Genomic DNA, 19,294 nt, shown 5'->3' on the forward strand with positions numbered 1-19,294 from the left:
GGAGAAGCAGACGCAACACCATACATGCGCTTGAACAAAGCCTTGTATGCGTTGAATTTTCTAAATGGCTCTTTTGCAGAGCCAACTCCACCAATTGTCAGACACTTTTCAAACAGCACAAGAGCGAAGCTAAAGGAAAATCCTTTGGTTTTCGTCAGAAACCCAGAAACAGGACAGATTGAAGGGCCATTCAAATTAATAACTTGGGGCAAGGGATATGCTTGTGTCTCCACAGCGGTCGGACCAAAGTGGCTGGCGGCGAGGAACGTGAAACCGTACCGAGTCCATACTCAAGCAGAGGCAGACCCCAAGACCGGAGAAAGAGAAGTGGCCACGCAGACGTAAGCCAGTGTCAAGACAGCAGACATCCCTTTGTTCTACATGCAAAAGAGACTCTGGGACTTGAGTTTTCTTTGGGGTTGGGGTTTTCTTTGGAACTTGGGTGGTGTTGCATTTTTAGGGATTCCCATGGGAAAAAGGCCATTGAACATGAAAGAACTATCCTTGTGCCTCATTCTCTCCTTGGTTGCCTTGAGCAATGCAGCAGTTTTGCCCGTGGCCCAACCAAAAGAGAATGTTTGGGAAACTCTAGCCAATGCATCAGGTTTGGATACCATCTGCTTGACACACTCCAAGCCAAGGAAACCCTTCTCAACATGTTTAGTGGGGTTGCCAGTGAGCAAATGGCCGATTCCAGAAAACATCCCTCCAGCAATTTCAAAGTCCATTGTAAATCCAGTGGACAGATGGGATGTTTGGACAAGTTCCTTCCTGTGGCTCCTTTTGAACCTCAGGAACTGGAAATTCTTGGATCAGTCTAAATGCAATTTTGTGTAAAATTCAGCCTTTCTGGAGTGGCACAAAACAAAACAATAGACGTCACTCCAAACCTCAATTTTTACAGAAATTCATCATCTTGGTGTAATTACACTAAGATGCTGGACAAGCCATCCAACCATGTTCCAGCACAATTGCCGAGAAGAATCTTTTTCATTTGTGGGGACAGAATTTGGCCCACAATCCCCACAAATGTCAAAGGTAGTCCATGCAGCATTGGAATGCTTTCATTGCTGACACCCAACATGACATTGCTTAGAAAACAAAAATATAGAGGGAAAAGATCTATCAAGATGTACGATCCAAATTGTGATGACGATGTTCACACATGGAACAAGGCTCACAGAACTGCAGTTGCATTTTTTCACCAGAGGCAGCATCAGGAGTAGCCTTGACACAATTCGATCGGGTGGGTTGTTGGCTGAGCAAACATGCCCGAGCCACCTCTCTTGCACTCAGTGACATGTTATTGGACGTTGACAGTGTAAGACGAGCAAGTCTCCAAAACAGAGCAGCGATAGATTATCTATTGCTGACACATGGGCATGGGTGTGAGGAATTTGAGGGAATGTGCTGCATGAATTTGTCAGATCATTCCAAATCCATTCATGAGAACATCAAGCAATTGCAGGAAAGTGTGAACAAACTTGGGGAGGTAACTGAGTCATGGATGGATGGTGCGTTCAATTTGTTTGACCTTTCACCATTGTGGAAGGGAATTTTAAAAACATTTGTATATATTTTAGTAGGGCTTGTAATTCTTCTCATGATCCTGCTGTCTTTGCTCCGATGCATACAGCAGGCCATGGACAGGGTTGCCAAAGAGGTGGTTTTGGTTCAAACAGGAGGGGGAGATGTTGGAGTCCAGGGCATTCCTTTGGCTGCCCTGGAGGGTCAGAGACCTGGACAGGGGGGTTTGGGACCCTGGCCCAGAGCCCAGAGGGACCTTGGCTTTGATCCCAGTCCATGGGAAAGGCTTCCTGCACTGCAGGATGGATTGCAGGCCACAAGAGTGTGAAAGATAGTAGTTTAGCTTATCACAGGGTGAGAAAACAGTAGGTTTGGGTTTTTAGCATAGAAGTGAATGGGAGCAAGATGGAGGATTTTGGGCATTGTCTCCTGCTTCTTCTTCCCTCACTCCATTTTCTGCAGTGATGGTGGCACAAAGTAGTTTCAGGAGATTGGGTCAAAGTAGGGATGACCTTTTTAGTATAAGTGAAAGGTATTGGCAAATAATGATAAATAAAGAATACGTAGCAATTAGTATAAAAGATAGCGACAGCCCAGTGTGAGGAGGAGTCATCAAATGCCCGAGCAGCTGCACAGACCTTTGTTGGGCACTGAGAAATTTGTAAGATAAGAAGCAATAAAGAAAGCGCACAACCTTGAAAAATCAGAACCTGAAGACTCCGTCTCTTTCTTGTGTCTGTCTCAGAGCTTTGCAGAAGGCAAAAGACTCTAAAACCACCTGAATCTCAGAACCAAAACCGAGAAACAAAGTCTAACCCTCAGGAAAGGAGATATGATGAAAAACATTGCAAATGAAAACAACCGAGAAAATTTGGAACAGGAGGGATTGAGACCAAATGGACTGGGATGAAATGAGGGGCATTGAAACGGGCCAACACTTGCCAAAAGTACACCAATTGTAATGCTGCAATCAGGCAAGAAAGGTAAATCAAAGAAGGAGAGGAAAAGAGATTGAAGACATGCAAGTTTAAAATGAAAAAGGGAAAATTTTGAAAGCACATGAAAAGCAAAGAGAGAATGGGACATGAAGAAGTGCAGGGAAAGGGACGGAAATTTGCCCAAATAATCTTCATTGAAATTGCAAGATTTCATTCCCTTTCCCGAAAAGAAAGTCTTCCTTTCGGAAAAGGAAATGAAATCTTGAAAACAGAAAGCAAAGTCAAACAAATACACAGGAAGGGAGAAGTGATGACAAACAGTGTGAATGAAAACAACGGAGAAAATTCAGAACTGGAGGAATTGCGACCAAATAGACTGGGATGAAATCAGGGGTAGTGAAAAGGACCAACACTTGCCAAAAGTACACCAATTCAAATGCTGCCATCAGGCAAGAAAGGTAAAAAAAAGGGGAGGAAAAGGAATTGAAGACATGGAAGCTTAAAATGAGAAAGGGAAAATTTTGAAAGCATGTGAAAAAGAAAAATTTGAATGGCATGACAAGACATGAAGGGAAAGGGGTGGAAGCCTGCCCAGTTAATCTTCATTGAAATCTTGAAAAGAGGGAACAAAGTCGAACAGACGCTCAAGAAAGGAGATATGATGAGGAACTGTGAGAATGAAAACAATCGAGAAAATATGGAACTGGAGGGGTTGAGAGCAATAGGATTGAGACGAAATGAGGGGCACTGAAAAGGACAAATACTTGCCAAAAGTACACCAATTCAAATGCTGCAATCAGGCAAGAAGGGGAAATGAAAAAGGAGAGGAAAAGGAATTGAAGACAGGGAAGCTTAAAATGAGAAAGGGAAAATTTTGAAAGCACTTCAGAAGCAAAGAGTGAATGGAATGACAAGAATTGCAGGGAAAGGATGGGATCCTGCCCAATTAATCTTCATTGTAACTGCAAGATTTCATTCCCACTTCTTTAAGGAATGTCTTCCTTCCGGGAAAGTGAATGAAATCTTGTAAACAAAGAACAAAGTCTAACACTCAGGAAAGGAGATATGATGAAAAACAGTGCGAATGAAAACAACCGAGAAAATTCAGAACAGGAGGGATTGAGATCAAATGTACTGGGATGAAATGAGGAGCAGGGAAATGGACCAACACTTGCCAAAAGTACGCCAATTCAAATGCTGCAATCAGGCAAGAAAGGGAAATAAAAGAAGGAGAGGAAAAGAGATTGTAGACATGCCAGCTTAAAATGAAAAGGGGAATATTTTGAAAGCACGTGAAAAGGAAAGAGTGAATGGGATGACAAGAAGTGTTGTAATGCATTATATGGGTTTATATTTGTAATGTTCTTTTCTATCTGTCCCTGCCCAGCAGTGCCCATCCCCCTCACTGAGATGTAATCTAATCCTGTTTCTTCCATCGGGAACACTGATTGGGTGATGCCTCTGGGTCTCGCCTATGGGCCCTGCCCACTGGGGGAAAAAGCCATGGCGGGGGAGGGACCAGCGCTCTCTGGCATCGGCTTTCCATCGGATAGGGTCTCAAGGCTGAGCAGGACATAAGAATAAAAGCAGAACTATCCCACCGAAGTCAGAGAGTCAAGACTCATCCTTTACCTTCAGCAGCCGTCTAGTCTCATGGGGAAGGCTACATCTGGCGCCCGAACTGGGGCTTGAAGCCACAAAAGGTTCCCAAAAAGCTGGAACCATTCAGAGGGCACGTGGCTGAAGAAACCCACGCAGAGACAGACCTGTCAGGCTTGGCGTTTGCTGTGGAGTCTTCAGATACAGGACTCTACAGGCCACGGCTGCAGTTTTCTTCCTTGGACTCAAAAATCCCATCGGAGTGCTGCAAAAAAAGCCCACGACTGGCAAGCTGCCTAGGGATGGCCACATGCTCGTGGAAAAATGACCCTAGGATCAGAGACTGAAAACTTTTTATGCACCAAAGAGAGGTCTCTAGGTAAAAGGAGTGGTTGGGAAAGAAAAGAAAGAAACGCTGGAATTTTGGTGAGTATTACTTTCGATTTTCTAAGGGAAAAGGGTTTTTTCTCTGTCGGGGAAGGTTTTTGCTTCCAGAGTGAACCTTCAAAGTGCTTTAGAGATAGCACACTTATTTCGGCAGCCTTGGTGGGGGTGGAACCCCTTTTGGCTTTTTTTCTCTCCAGCAAGTTTTTTTCTTTTCAGTTTCTCGGTCACAATAAGGAGAACACAGAAACCCAAAATCAGAGCCAAAAATGGGTGCAAAATGTCTGTTCCCCACAAAAGAGTCTATTACCACATTTTATATACCTTGAATAATGACGAGACCCATTATTCAAAGAAACAGCTGAAAAAATTAACCCTCTGGTTATTTTCTCAGTTTCCACACTTAACATCAGAGCAAATAAGCTCCCCGGAATTCTGGGAGGCTATAATAAAAAAAATAGTTGAATCTGGCTCCTCTAACAACAAAGAAGATGCAAATTTTGCCTTTTATAGCTTAAAAATTAAGTTTGCATTGCAAAAGCAAAATAAAAAGGAAAAAAAGGCCAGTTCTTTGTGAATTTTCCCCAGCTTGTACCTCTGCAGGCAGTCTGAGTGCTCAAACCTCCCATCTTAGTGGTCCCCAGGTGGGGGTGGTCACAAGATGGAGGGGATTCCTTTGTCCAAAATGGCTGAAGCCATGTGCTCCAGACCCATGAGGAGCCCTTTGTTCCTTCGGTTCCGCCCCCGTCACCTCACTCTCCTCTGACTCTGTCCCCTACCCTCAAACCTCCACCCTGCCACTCCTCCCCATGTGACTCAAGCCTCCAGCCCCTCCCTGCCCCTGGTTCCTACAGTTTCCCCGCCCACAGTCCCGGTTCCCATTTCCCAGAAGGAGGGGGTCGGGGCGCAGGGCGGCGGTGTCCCTGCAGCTCGGCATTTAGAGTGGGGGTGCTGGGGCCGGGCCCGCCGGCCCCCGGTGCCGCTGTCAATCAGGACGGACTGTCCTCAGTGTGCCCCGACCATGCGGCACTGCCGGGCCGGGCTTCACGGGCCGCGCAGGGCGCCTGGGGTCCGTGGCAGTGTTGGGGGGGGAGCCAGGAACCCAGAAGCAGGGAGCGATCCCGACTTTTCTGCCATTCAATTAGCAACCCAGCCCGATAAGTCTTTCCAACCTTACAGTAAAACAAAACAGCTTCCATCAGAACTTTTAGTAATATTTGTGGAATGTTTAACCTGAGCTATCGAGTTACAGGTTAAGAATAAGGGAACCCAGGAGCAGGTCCTGGAGGAGATGGCTCTGGCCGATGCAGACGAAGAGTGCAAGGCGGCTATCCTCAGCCTGTCCACAGAACCAGCTCCAGCTTTACATGACATGCTCCAGGTGTGTGCCAGGAAGATTCCCTTCATAAAAGCTCATCAAAACCACAATTCCAGAGTCAAACCACCACAAAAAGCTGCTGCTGCAGACACTGTGCCTCCTGTACCTGTGCCACGGCCACCGCCCAAGAGAGGAACAACGTGTCTCCTGTGTGATCACGCTGGACATTGGGCATCTCAATGCCCTTTAAAGAAGCCATTTCTGGACTTTTGGGACAATGGGGGTGGGAGGTCTCAAAGGGCTAAAGGGAATTTGTCAAAGAAACTAGAAAATGTAAATGTTAAACTAAATAATCCTGCTTTAACCAGTTCGGCCTTTCAGCAAAAGTCACCAGATATGATAGTAAAGGATCCAGCGACCAGAGAAACAAAAAGTCCTCATGATCAGGTCACCTGGGGTCATGGGTACGCCTATGTGTCCACTCCCCCAGATCTCAAGTGGGTGCCAGCTGAGGGGGTGAAACCTTTCATCCCTAGAACTGCAAAACCACCTGCAGAGGCCCCACAAGTGGCCAGTGCTGCCTGGAGAAGAAAGCGCCGAACCTTCTCCTTCTAATTATCATTATTCCTTGACAGTGTCTTTCTAAACAGTTTGCACTAAAGGTCATTTTTCTTTTGTAACTTTAAAGGTACTCAAGGTCCAAACTCTGAGCAGCTCCCACGAACTGAGCCTTCCTCTTCCGTAATTTAATAAGAAAAGGGGAAATGTTGTAATGCATTAATTTGGTTTATATTTGTAATGTTCTTTTCTATCTGTCCCTGCCCAGCAGTGCCCATCCCCCTCACTGAGATGTAATCTAATCCTGTTTCTTCCATGGGGAACACTGATTGGGTGATGCCTCTGGGTCTCGCCTATGGGCCCTGCCCACTGGGGGAAAAAGCCACGGCGGGGGAGGGACCAGCGCTCTCTGGCATCGGCTGTCCATCGGATAGGGTCTCAAGGCTGAGCAGGACATAAGAGTAAAAGCAGAACTATCCCACCGAAGTCAGAGAGTCAAGACTCTTCCTTTACCTTCGGCAGCCGTCTAGTCCTGTGGGGAAGGCTACAAAGAAGTGCAGGGAAAGGGATGAAAGCCTGCCGAAACAATCTTCACTGAAGTCTTGAAAATAGAGAACTAAGACTAACAAACACGCAGATATGACAAGATAGATACAACAAGAAAGAGTGGGAAAGGAAACAATCAATAAAATTTGGTAAAGAATGGATTGAGACCAAGTGGACTGAGATGAAATGAGGGGCAGTGAAGAAGACCAAGAATAGCCAAATGTATTTCAATTCAAAGGCTGCAATCAGGCAAGAAAGGTAAATCAAAGAAGGAGAGGAAAAGGAATTGAAGACATGGAAGCTTAAAATGAGAAAGGGAAAATTTGGAAAGCACGGGAAAAACAAAGAGTGAATGGAATGACAAGAAGTGCCAGGAAAGGAATGGGGGCCTGCCCAATTAATCTTCATTGGATTTGCAATAGGTCCTTCCCACTTCTTTAAGGAAAGTCTTCCTTTCGGGAAAGGGAATGAAATCTTGAAAACAGAGAACAAAGTCTAAATCTCAGGAAAGGAGATATGATGAAAAACAGTGTGAATGAAAACAACTGAGAAAATTCTGGAGGGATTGAGACCAAATGGACTGAGATGAAATGAGGGGCAGTGAAATGGACCAACACTTGCAAAAAGTACTCCAATTCAAAAGCTGCAATCAGGCAAGAAAGGTAAATCAAAGAAGGAGAGGAGAAGGAATTGAAGACATGCAAGATTAACGCGAAAAAGTGAAAATTTTGAAAGCACGTGAAAAGCAAAGAGTGAATGGGATGACAAGACTTAAGGGAAAGGGGTGGAAGCCTGCCCAGTTAATCTTCATTGAAATCTTGAAAAGAGGGAACAAAGTCTAACATACGCTCAAGAAAGGAGATATGATGAGGAACTGTGGAAATGAAAACCATCAAGAAAATATAGAACTGGAGGGGTTGAGACCAAATGGATTGAGACAAAATGAGGGGCACTGAAAAGGACAAATATGTTGCAGGATTTTTGGAGGCAGACATAGAGAGGCCTGACAATGCTGGGAGAGTTCTGTTGTTTTAGCACTGTCAAGGACGTTGAGCCTGAGAACCAGGATACTGAGCCTGAGAACCAGCTTTTTCCCTCAACAAAGTGTAAACAGGTAACTGCAAAGGAATGCTTATGCAGATAACACTAGCCAATAGCGAGTAGTAAAATGCTGTGTAGACAGCTTGTGCACAAGAATGATATATGTATAAAAGAGCCCTGTGTACCCTCAATAAACGGAGCATTCACCACTACTTCTGTGAAGAAGGTCTTTGACTCTGGCTGTTGCCCATGTTTTTGTTTTTGTTTTCCTTTTTTTTTTTTTCTTTTCAAAAATCACCTTCAATTGGCACCCGAACAGGGACTTTGGGGTGACGACCCAGAGGAGAAATTAGCGGTGGGACGCTGAGCGGTTGGACGCTGAACTCGCCGACAGATGCAGCTGCATTGAGGTGAGACCTCCCGAAAATAGCGGTCAGACGCTGATCTGCCGAGAGATGCATCAGCATTGAGGCAGAAGCTCGCCGTCCTTGCAAAGAGTGCGAGGCTGAGCTGGTAAGGGGAACAGGGGGCAGTTTCTTGAAAAAAGGTGGAAGGCTTTGAGTACTCACTTCCCTGCCCCATTGATGACGGCAAGCATGGAATGCGAATTTGCTGCCGCATTGAAGTTATTTATTATTATACTCTCTGAGAGAGGAAAAACAGTAGCAGAAAAAGTACTGCTAAAGCTGATTAACTGGGCACGGGGAAATGGACATTTAACAAACCCCAACTCTGCGAATTCGGGGAGGCACTATGGGGCCCCTGCCGTGCCCTCCTGCTGCCTCCGGCGCCCCGGCACCGTCGCTGGCCGATGCCCGGCTCACCGCTCCCGGCCCACGGACCATCCCCATCCCTCCGTGGCAGCGGCTCCATCGTGCCTGCCGCCCCCGCCGCCCCGGAGCAACAGGCAGGACGAGGAGAAAGCGGCTCCCGGGAGTCCGCACCGCCCCGCCACTGCCACCATGGGCCGGGGCCGGGGCCGGCGCTGCTGCTCCCAGCGCCGCCGCTCCCACAAGGCATGCACTGAGTGCTCCCCCTTTCTCGGCTGTGCCCAAAGACACACCGAAGAGACCAAGAGAGGGGAACCCGTGACCCCTGCTGTCGACCACCTTCCCCCGACAATGTTCTGCTGCCGGATGAATTAGAGGAGGAACCAAATGATGGAGCAGTGCTTCCCCTGGCAAAACCCCCAGCAGAACCCACGATTGGTTTAAAAGAACTGACTGATCAAATTCAGGCAGTGATGCAATGCCTGGATGAGCGAGGGCAAGCAGCAACCAAGCTGCTACTGGAAAAAGCCCAAGAACTATCTACAATAAATGCTAAGAATCAGGAGGAGCCAACATCTTTCAGCTTCCAGTTAACTCCAATGCAACAATTTCTAGAACAAACTGCAGAAAGCAGTTCCCAGGCAACACTTTTGCCTGCCCCCCCCGTGACTCCATGGTCCAAAATTATAGGTGATGCTATACTAGAAGGACAGTGGGAACCCGCAGGATACATGGCATGTCCTGTAGCGTGTCCTGTCGTGTTCAGAGGTGGCAATCCTGTGTGTGAGCAGGATGAATGGAAAATCTTGCAACAGGCCAAAAAAAACCCAAACCAACCAACCAAACAAAAAAAAACCAACAAAAACCCAAACCCCCCCAAAAAAACTCACAAAAAACCACCCACAGTAAAAGAGCACAGCTTGAAATCTGAAAAGTGCTCGAACAATATTAGATTGGATTCATACTGCAGATATCCATTCTCCAGCCTGGACTGCCCCCAGTCTGACCACCGTCATCAAACTGTTAATAAATATATTTGCAACGCTGTTATTAGTATGTTACTGCTCAACAGCTTCAAAGGCAGGCACCTTCCTGGACATTCATGGCTTGTGCCTGTGGCATTCCAGTCCCTGGATGCTATAGATGGAAAACAAGAAAGAAGGACAAATAGCAGCACTCCGTTAGGAGAGCTTTTTGATCATAGCTGTGATTCATTGTCCACAGTCTTTGTGGTTTTGGAAACTTGTATTGTTGTGCAGCTGGACACCAACCCTGATGGGATGTTCTTCTGTTGTTTTGCTGTGACATTCATGTTTTACTGCGTGCACTGACAGATGTACGTCTCAGGACGCTGAGCTTCGGCATGATTGATGTGACTGAAGTACAAATCTTCATAATAATAATGCATTTACTGGCAGTGATTGGAGGACCATCTTTTTAGCAATCTCTGATTCCAAGACTGAATATTCAGGTGCAGTTGGCAAAAATGCATCCACTTTAGCAGGAACAAGTGTCCTCTCACCTTTTCTTCATATTGGCTCCGTGATTGCCTTGGCTGCAATGATCTACAAGAAATCTGCTGTGCAGCTCTTTGAGAGGCATCTCTGCCTCTACATCCTGACTTTTGGCTTTGTGGCTGCCAAGATCACAAATCAACTGGTGGTTGCCCACATGACCAAGAGTGAAATGTATCTATATGACACAGCATTCATAGGCCCAGCATTGCTGTTCCTTGACCAAATGTTTTAACAGCTATAAAGCTGATAAGTATATTGTCCTCTGGATTGCCCTGATTCTGTCCCTGTCTGACCTGCTCCTATACTGTGTCAGCATGTGCAGCCAGAATTGCTGCCCACCTGCACATCCACGTGTTCCGCATCAAGGGCTGCCCCATGCCCTCGAACCATCACTGGGGATGGGAGCTGCCACAGGGGAATGGAAAAGGAGTTAGGTTTCTACAGGAATGGATGAAGACTCATAGGAGACAAAGACTAAAAGCAGATGAGAACAAAGTAATTTATAATAATCAATGTTGTATGACTTTTTACTAGTAACGCTCCTTATCTAGTCTCCTGCCTGAGAAAATGAATTCCGAGTTCACCCTAGTCAACTTTCCATGTAGTCAACTCTGTTGATTCCAAGCCTGGGAAAGCATGCAGGAAATAAATGCTCTGTCTTTGTAATTACCTTGATTACTAATTTCTCTATGTAGTGAATGGATCCCCACCAGCTGGAGTTTCTAATGTAGTATAATTACAGCTGAAATCTGACTTGCTTTTAATTTTAATATTTCATCCTCTCTTAGCGAAATACTTGTTTAGTGTTCACTTGGAATTTATTTACTAAAGACTTAAGCTGGTGAAAACCCAAAGATATTTTCCTAAGTTGTGTGGCTGCAGCAGCTGCCAAGTAAGAGCCAAGCTGGGGTGGTTTTTGCTCGTGCATTGCTGACAAAGCGGTTTCATGCTGAACAGGGTCCTGTGAGCCAAGGGGTGCCCAGCATGCAAAATAGTGTGGCATCTTTGTCAAATAATTTCATTTAAAAAAAAAAAAAAATCTAAAAAAACCAAAGGATATAGCAGGTGCACATGGTAAGACGTTTTCGTGTGTTACGTTCTTTTTGCTCATGGTGTCAACAAGTGTTGCAGGATCTTCTCAAATTAGCTCACCAATTTTCTAAGAGAACTAATGTATGGGTGACATTTGCCAAAATGACTGAACAGGATTCTATTTGCCTTAGCCTGGCCAATTCCCAAGACCCATTCAGGACTTGTTTGATAGGAACACTCCTTTGGAGCCCTCATGAATTTAAAGGTCATATGAAAAATGAGACATTTCTGAATTTTACTGTGGCAAGCGCCATGGTGTGGACATCAGGTTTCACAGCCACCCAGGCTGATGGAGACTGGCAGTGTAAAACTATAGAGCAACTTAATGATACACTTACTTCACCACCTGAAGAATTAGACCTCCTTGGATGTATGAATACCAGCTCTACGAATAGAAGTGAGGGAGGTTGGGTGTCCTTTGAGCCCCCCACAGAGCAGAGTCTAAATATACATAGCCAGAAATGGGCTGCAATAAATTCAGCTTGACAATCTAGTGGCAGTGTACAACAACAACTTTATTCCAAATGTAATTTGACTGGCAAACCAGCGCGACACCTTCCACCAGGAATATTTTTATTATGTGGGGACCGCGCTTGGAATGGAGTCCCAGCCAGCCCACATGGGGGCCCATGCTATTTAGGGAAGCTTGTCCTGTTTCACCCTAACACAACAGCATTGATGACTTTGGCAAAAGTCACTCGGAGAAAACATGCCATACATAAGTTGGACTGTACGGACATGAGAGATCCTAAATTCTGGTCCCAAGCTAGGACAGTGTTAACATCCATAGTGCATAACCAAAGGTGTGAAGAGTTTGAAAGAATGTGTTGCATGAACATGTCTGACTATTTTGGATCAATTCACAAAAATTGCAATTAATGAAGAACAAATTACATGATTTAAAAGAAAGTGATGATGCATTTAGAGATTAGTTAAGTAGCCTTAAAATTACAGGAGAGCTGAAGTTTGTTGTTAAACAAGTGTTTGTTATATTATTACTTGTAGTAGTAGGATTATTAGTACTAAGTTGTGTAATGTCTTGTATTAAGAATATGTTGCATAAGACAATATCTAATGCTTGGCTTGTGCAAAGGAAAAAGGGGGAATTTTAGAAGGATTTCTGGAGATAGACACAGAGAGGCCCTGCAGTGTTGGGAAAATGCTGTTGTTTTAGCACTGTCAAGGACGAATAGTCTGGGAATGAGCCGTGTAAACACTCACACTCAACAAAGTGTAAACAGGTAACTGCAAAGGAACGCTTATGCAGATAGAATTAGCCAATAGTATAGCCGCTTGGGGCTCGTGAACACCAGGAGGTAACAAATAGCAAGTAGCAAAATGTTGCGTGAACAGCTTATGCACAAGAATGATATATGTATAAAAGAACCCTGTGTACCCTCAATAAACGAGCATCCACCATTACTTCTGTGGAGAGCGTGATTGACTCCGGCTGCTCCCCACGACTGCACTTTACTAAAAAGGGAAAATTTTGAAAGCACATGAAAAGCAAAAAGTGAACAGGATGACAGGAAGTACAGGGAAAGGGAAGGAAATCTGCCCAATTAATCTTCAATGAAATATTGAAAACAGAAAATGAAGTCTAACAAATGCTAAAGAAGGGAGATATGATGAGAAACAGTGAGAATGAAAACAACCGAGAAAATTTAGAACCAGAGGGATTGATACCAAATGGACTGAGATGAAATGAGGAACAATGAAATGGATGACACTTGCCGAAAGAAATCTAATTCAAATGCTGCAATCAGGCAAGAAATATAGATAAAAGAAGGAGAGGAAAAGAAATTGAAGAGATGCAATCATAAAACAAAAAAGGGATAATTCTGAAAGCACATGAAAAGTAAAAATTGAATGGAATGACAAGAAGTGCAGGGAAGGAGATGGATGCCCAATTAATCTTCATTGAGATCTTGAAAACCGAGAACAAAATCTAACAAACAGACAAGAAAGGAGATATGATGAGAAACAGTGCAAATGAAAATTCCCGAGAAAATTTGGTAATGGAGGGATTGAGACCAAATGGACTGAGATGAAAAGAGGGGCAGCAAAAAGGACCAACACTTTTGAAAAGTACTCCAATTCAAATACTGAAATCCGAAAAGAATGGTAAATAAAAGAAGGAGTGGAAAAGTGATTGAAGACATGAAAGCTTAAAATGAAAAAGGGAACATTTTGAAAGCATGTGAAAAGTAAAATATGAATGGAGTGACATATAGTGCAGGGAAGGAGATGGAAGCCTGCCCAATTAATCTTCATTGAAATCTTGAAATCCAAGAACCAATTCTAACAAATACTCCTGAAAGTAGATATGACTGGAAACAGGGAGAATTAAAACAACCAAGAAAATTTGGAACCGGAGGGATTGAGACCAAATGGACAGAGGTGAAATGAGGGGCAGTGAAAAGGACCAACACTTTCCCAAAGAACTCCAATTCAAATGCTGAAATCAGGCATGAAATGTAAATAAATAAGGACTGGAAAAGAGATTGAAGACATGAAAGCTTAAAACGAAAAAAGGAAAATTTTGAAAGCATGTGAAAAGCAAAAAGTGAATGGGATTCCAAGAAATGCAGGGAAAGGGATGGAAGCCTGCCCAATGAATCTTCATTGAAATCTGGAAAACTCAAAAGGAAGTCTAATAAACACTCAAAAAAGGAGATATGATGAGAAACATTGTGAGTGAACACAACCGAGAAAATTTGGAACCGGAGGGATTGAGACCAAATGAACTGGAATGAAATGAGGGGCACTGCAAAGGACCAACACTTTGCCAAAGGTGATGCAATTCAAATGCTGCAATCAGGCAACAAATGAAAATAATGTAGGAGAGGAAAAGGAACTGAAGACACGCAAGCTTAAAAGGAAAAATGGAAAATTTTGAAAGCAAGTGAAAAGCAAAAGGTGACTTGGATGACAAGAAGTGCAGGGAAAGGGACGGAAGCCTGACCAATTAATCCTCATTAAAATTGCCAGATTCCATTCCTGTTCCCAAAAGGAAATTCTTCCTTTCAGGAACCAGAATGAAATCCTGAAAACAGAGAACACAGTCTAACAAATGCTCAGGAAAGGAGATGTGATAAGAAAGAGTGCGGATGAATACAACTGAGAAAATTTGCAACCAGAGTGATTGAGCCCAAAAGGACTGAGATGAAATGAGGGGCAGTGAAAAGGACCCACACTTGCCAAAAGTACTCCTATTCAAGCTGACCTCAGGCAAGAAAGGTAGATAAAAATGGAGAGGTAAAGGAATTGAAGACAGGCAGTCGTAAAATGAAAATAGGAAAAATTTTGAAAGCACGTGAAAAGCAAAAAGTGTATGGGATGGCCAGAAGTGCAGGGAACGGGATGGAAGCTTGCCCAATGAATCTTCAATGAAATCTTGAAAAGAGAGAACAGAGACTATCAAATGCTCAGGAACAGAGATATGATGAGAAACATTGTGAGTGAACACAACTGAGAAAATTTGGAACTGGAGGGAGTGAGACCAAATGCACTGGAATGAAACGAGGGACACTGAAAAGGACAAACACTTGCAAAAATTCCGAAATCAGGCAAGAAAGTTAAATATAAGAAGAAGGAATGAAATTGAAGACATGCCAGCTTAAAAAGAAAAAGGGAAAATTTTGAAAGCACGTGAAAAGCAAAGTGTGAATGGGATGACAAAAAACGCAGGGAAAGGGATGGAAGCCTGCTCAATTAATCTTCAAGGAAATCTTGAAAGGAGACAACTAAGACTAATAAACACTCAGGAACTGAGGTACGCCTGTGTCCTGGTGCTGCAGGCCCTTGCCCAGAGGCTCTCCCAGCCAGCACTGCCCCTGCTCTTCCCTGCTCTGGGCCACAAGCTGCAAGTTCATTTGCTCCCTGGGCCACCGGCTGAGCCCCAAGCCAGGGCCGGGGCCTTTCCCCAGAGCTCTGCAGCCACTGCAATGCTCACAGCTCCGAGGCTGCAGCAGCTCCAGGAGCCTTTGCACACCGCTCCCGGGGATGCCCAGGCTGCCACTCTTGGCCTGTCTGTGCAGGGCAGGGGCCTGCACTCCATGATCCTGCTGCCTCCCTCCCAGCTCAGCCTTGGTGTCTCCTCCAGGTGCTGCCAGAGCTCTTGGGGCCGGGCCAGGAGTGGCACAGCCCCAGCGTTCCCCTCTCGGGGACATCACCGTGCTGGCAGCTCCAAGGTTCCCCTCTCAGGGACACCACAGCTGGGGGCAGCTCCAACGTTCCATGCCTTGGAGACGCTCCAAGGTGATAGAGAGGATGAAACAGGAAAACCATACAAATATGATTGCTTGGCAAAAGATTCCAACAGCAGTTTCAGTCTTGGTCTCGGTCTCAGTCCCGGTGCCTGTGCAGTGCCGGTCTCAGTTCTGTCGTTGGTTCTGGTCCTAGTGTTGATCCGGCTCCCGGAGCAGTGTCGGTGTCGGTTCTGGTGTCGGTTCTGGTCCCAGTGTTGGTCTCAGTGCCCGTCCCACAGCAGAGCCGCTCTTGGTGCCAGGCTCGGATCTGGTGTCGGTCTCAGTCTTGGTGCTGGTGCCGGTTCTGGTGCTGATCTTGGTCTTGGTCTCTGTCTCGGTTGTGGTCGCGGAGATTTTAGGCCAGTTTGGGTGATTTTAGGCAAAACTGGGGACGCTTAGGGGGGATTTTAGGCACCTTTGATTGATTTTTGGCCAAACCTGGTGGGTTTTAGGGTGGATTTTAGATAATTTTGGATTATTTTAATCCAATTTGGGTGATTTTTGGATAAGCAGGGCAGTTTTAGGGTGGATTTTAGATCATTTTAGATGAACTGAGGCCTATTTGGTTGGGGTTTAGACCCATTTGGTTAATTTTAGGACTAATCTGGTGGGATTTACAGGGGACTTTAGGTCTCTTTGGGTGATTTTTAGCCAAACCAGGTATTTTCAGGGTGGATTTTATGCCCTTGGGTGAAATTTAAGGTTGATTTGAGGGCATTTTTGCATGGGTTTTCAACCAGTTTGGGCAATTTTATGGCTCTTTGGTTGGATTTTAGACCCCTTTGGATGATTTTACCACTATTCAGCTGACTTAAGGCCAAATTATGGATTTAGGGTGGATTTTAGGCCCCTCTGTTATTGAAGTCTACTTTGTGGGGATTGCAAGACTCTTTGGGTGATTTGAAGCCAAATCTGTTTGGGTTTAGGGTGGATTTTCAGTCCCTCTGGGCAATTTTAGGCCCTTTTGTGATTCTAGACCAAACCGGGCCCTTTTAGGACCGTGCGTTGCCTTGGCCGCACTTTTTTCCCCTCAGAATTCCTGCTCTGTCCTTGACCCCGCCCCTTTCCCCTCACAGTTCCCGCCCTTTCCTTGACCCCGCCCCTTTCCCCTCACAGTTCCCGCCCTTTCCTTGACCCCGCCCCTTTCCCCTCACAGTTCCCGCCCTTTCCTTGACCCCACCCCCTTTCCCTCACAGTTCCTGCCCTTTCCTTGACCCCGCCCCTTTCCCTCACAGTTCCCGCCCTTTCCTTGACCCCGCCCCTTTCCCCTCACAGTTCCCGCCCTTTCCTTGACCCCGCCCTCACCGTTCGGGGTTCAGAACGGGGCAGGAGGAGATGGGGGGAGGAAGAGTTGCCCCGAGCATAGTCCTAGGCACTGCCAGTATGATCCCAGTCTCTCCCAGCAGGGCCCCAGTCACTCCCACTTGCTCCCAGTGTCCCCAGCATGGTCCCAGCTCCCCCCAGCACATAGCCAGTCTCTCCCAGTTTGATCCCAGTTACCGCCCCTATGGTCTGAGACATTCCCAGTGTATCCCAGTGTCCCTGGACATTCTCATAGTCATTCCCAGGCACTCCCAGTTTCCCCTGTAAGTTTCCATTTCCCACAGAACCATCCCAGTTTTTCCCAGTTACTTGCAGTTTCCTCCAGCATGACTCCAGTTTCTGGCAGTTGCCCAAAGTATAGTCCCAGTTGCTCCCAGTATGATCGCAGTTGTCATCTCAGTCTCCTCAGCATGCTTCCAGTACTTTCCAGTTCATCTCAGTCCCCATTTTCCTGCAAACATATGCCCAGTAGCTCCCAGTAACCCCCAGTCAGGATCCATTCACAGCCACTGTAATCCCAGTGGCTTGCAGTATGATCCCTTGTACCCAGTCACCCCCAGTATGACCCCAGGCATTCCCAGATACTCCCAGCATTATTCCAGTCCTGCCCAGGGTGATTCCCTGTCACTCCCAGTGTGGGCCCCATTGCTCCCAGTCACTCCCAGTATGGTTCTAGTCATGGCCAGCACCTTTCCAGTCACTCCCAGTCTGATTCCAATGTGATCCCGTTTCCTCTAAAATACTCCCAGCACTATTCCAGGCATTCCCAGTATGATGCCTGTCAGTTCCAGCAGGATCCCAGTATTACCCTGGCCTTTGATTTTAGGCCACTTTGGATGATTTGAACTGCATTTGGCTCATTTTAGGCTAAACCATGTGGATTTAAGGTGGATTTTAGGGCCCTTTGTGTCATTTGAGGCCACTTTGTAGGGATTTGAGGCCTCTTTGGGTGATTTCAGACCAAACGAGGTTGGGTTTAGGGTGGATTTTTGGTCCCTTTTGACATGGGCTCAGCTGCTCCCATTCTCATCCAGTGTGGTTCCAGTTGCTCCCGCTTACACTCACTGTGGTTTCAGTCTCTCCCAGTATATCCCAGTTGCTGCCAGCACGTTCCCAGTCACTGCCAGTTGCCCGCAGTTGCTCCCAGTCACCCTCAGTGCAGTCCCAGTTGCTGCCAGTATGATCCAGTATGATCCCAGTGTCCCCCAGCATGGTTGCGTTTGTTCCAACAAGATTTTAGACCCGTTTGGGTGATTTTTGCCCAACTGGGCAGGATTAGTGTGGATTTTAGGAACCTTTGGCAGATTTTAGGCCAAATCTGTTGGGGTTTTGTCTCATTTGGGTGATTTTAGGATAAGCTGGGCAGGTTTAGTGTGTATTTTAGATACTTTTGGAGGATTTTAGGCCCATTTGCATGAGTTTTAGGTATGTTTAGGTGTCTGTAGGCCAAATCTGCTGAGTTTTTAGGGTGGACTTTAGGTCCCTTTGGGTGATTTTAAACCAGTTCAGGTACTTTTGGGGTGGATTTTAGGCCCATTTGGGAGATTTAAGGGGGATTTCAGGCCATTTTGTGAGGGTTTTAAACCAGTTTGGGCAGTCTTAGGCCCCTTTGGTTTGATTTTAGGCCGCTTTGGATGATTTTAACTGCATTTGGCTGATTTTAGGCCAAACCATGTGGATTTAAGGGGGACTTTAGAGCCCTTTGTGTTATTTTTGAAATAAACAGGGCAAGGCCATCTGCTCCTTTTTTAATGCCTTTATTAGGCTCAGCTTCGGGCGGGGGTCCGACGGGTCGCGCACACAGCGCCGCTGCTGCTCCCAGGAGTGACGCGGAGGAGGAGATCTGCAGCTTTGTGCGCTGGTGCGCAGGCAGAGCCGGGGCTTCCGTCCTCGCGGGAGCACCAGGAGGCCTGCTCTTGGTTTGAAGCCAGGGCTCCTCTTGGCAGCCAGCGTCTCTGCTGGATAGGGCGAGAGGTTAAAAAGGTCTAGGGAGATAACTCTATTTGTTCCTCAGCCAGGAGTGTTATTTAAATCCTTTGATTCCGTGGTGGCTCGCCGTGTTAGGGGTTTCCTTTGCTGAGCTGTGCAAGATGTCCTCTCATTTGCACACAAGCTCTGATGTCACTCCTCCTCCTCATGGATCCGGGTGCCATTTCCTAGGAAGCAGCAGAGGTGATACCCGACAAAAAGAGGGATTTTAACAACAGAATCATTAACAACAGGTAATTAGAGCTTTGAAAACATTCAAGCCAAAGAATGGCTCTGCAAAAAAATAAAACAACCCGTATGCATCACCGAAATACTTCACTACAATATCAGCTTGTGTTGATCATATTTCAAGAGCTGGGTTTAACGTGATGTAATTGTGCCATCAACCCACTTGAATCCAACCTTTCTTTAATAACTGCCATCCCCAGAGGGGGTCCGCAGA

General features: G+C 45.9%; 1 pseudogene; it reads left to right on the forward strand.

The window, feature by feature from the left end:
* LOC120747661 (choline/ethanolaminephosphotransferase 1-like) overlaps window positions 1-16,714 on the forward strand; it is a 36,998-nt pseudogene extending 20,284 nt beyond the window's left edge.
* Window positions 16,715-19,294: the final 2,580 nt, after the last annotated feature.

Source organism: Hirundo rustica, unplaced genomic scaffold (assembly GCF_015227805.2).
Source record: "Hirundo rustica isolate bHirRus1 unplaced genomic scaffold, bHirRus1.pri.v3 scaffold_139_arrow_ctg1, whole genome shotgun sequence".
In the NCBI taxonomy this organism is placed as follows: domain Eukaryota; kingdom Metazoa; phylum Chordata; class Aves; order Passeriformes; family Hirundinidae; genus Hirundo; species Hirundo rustica.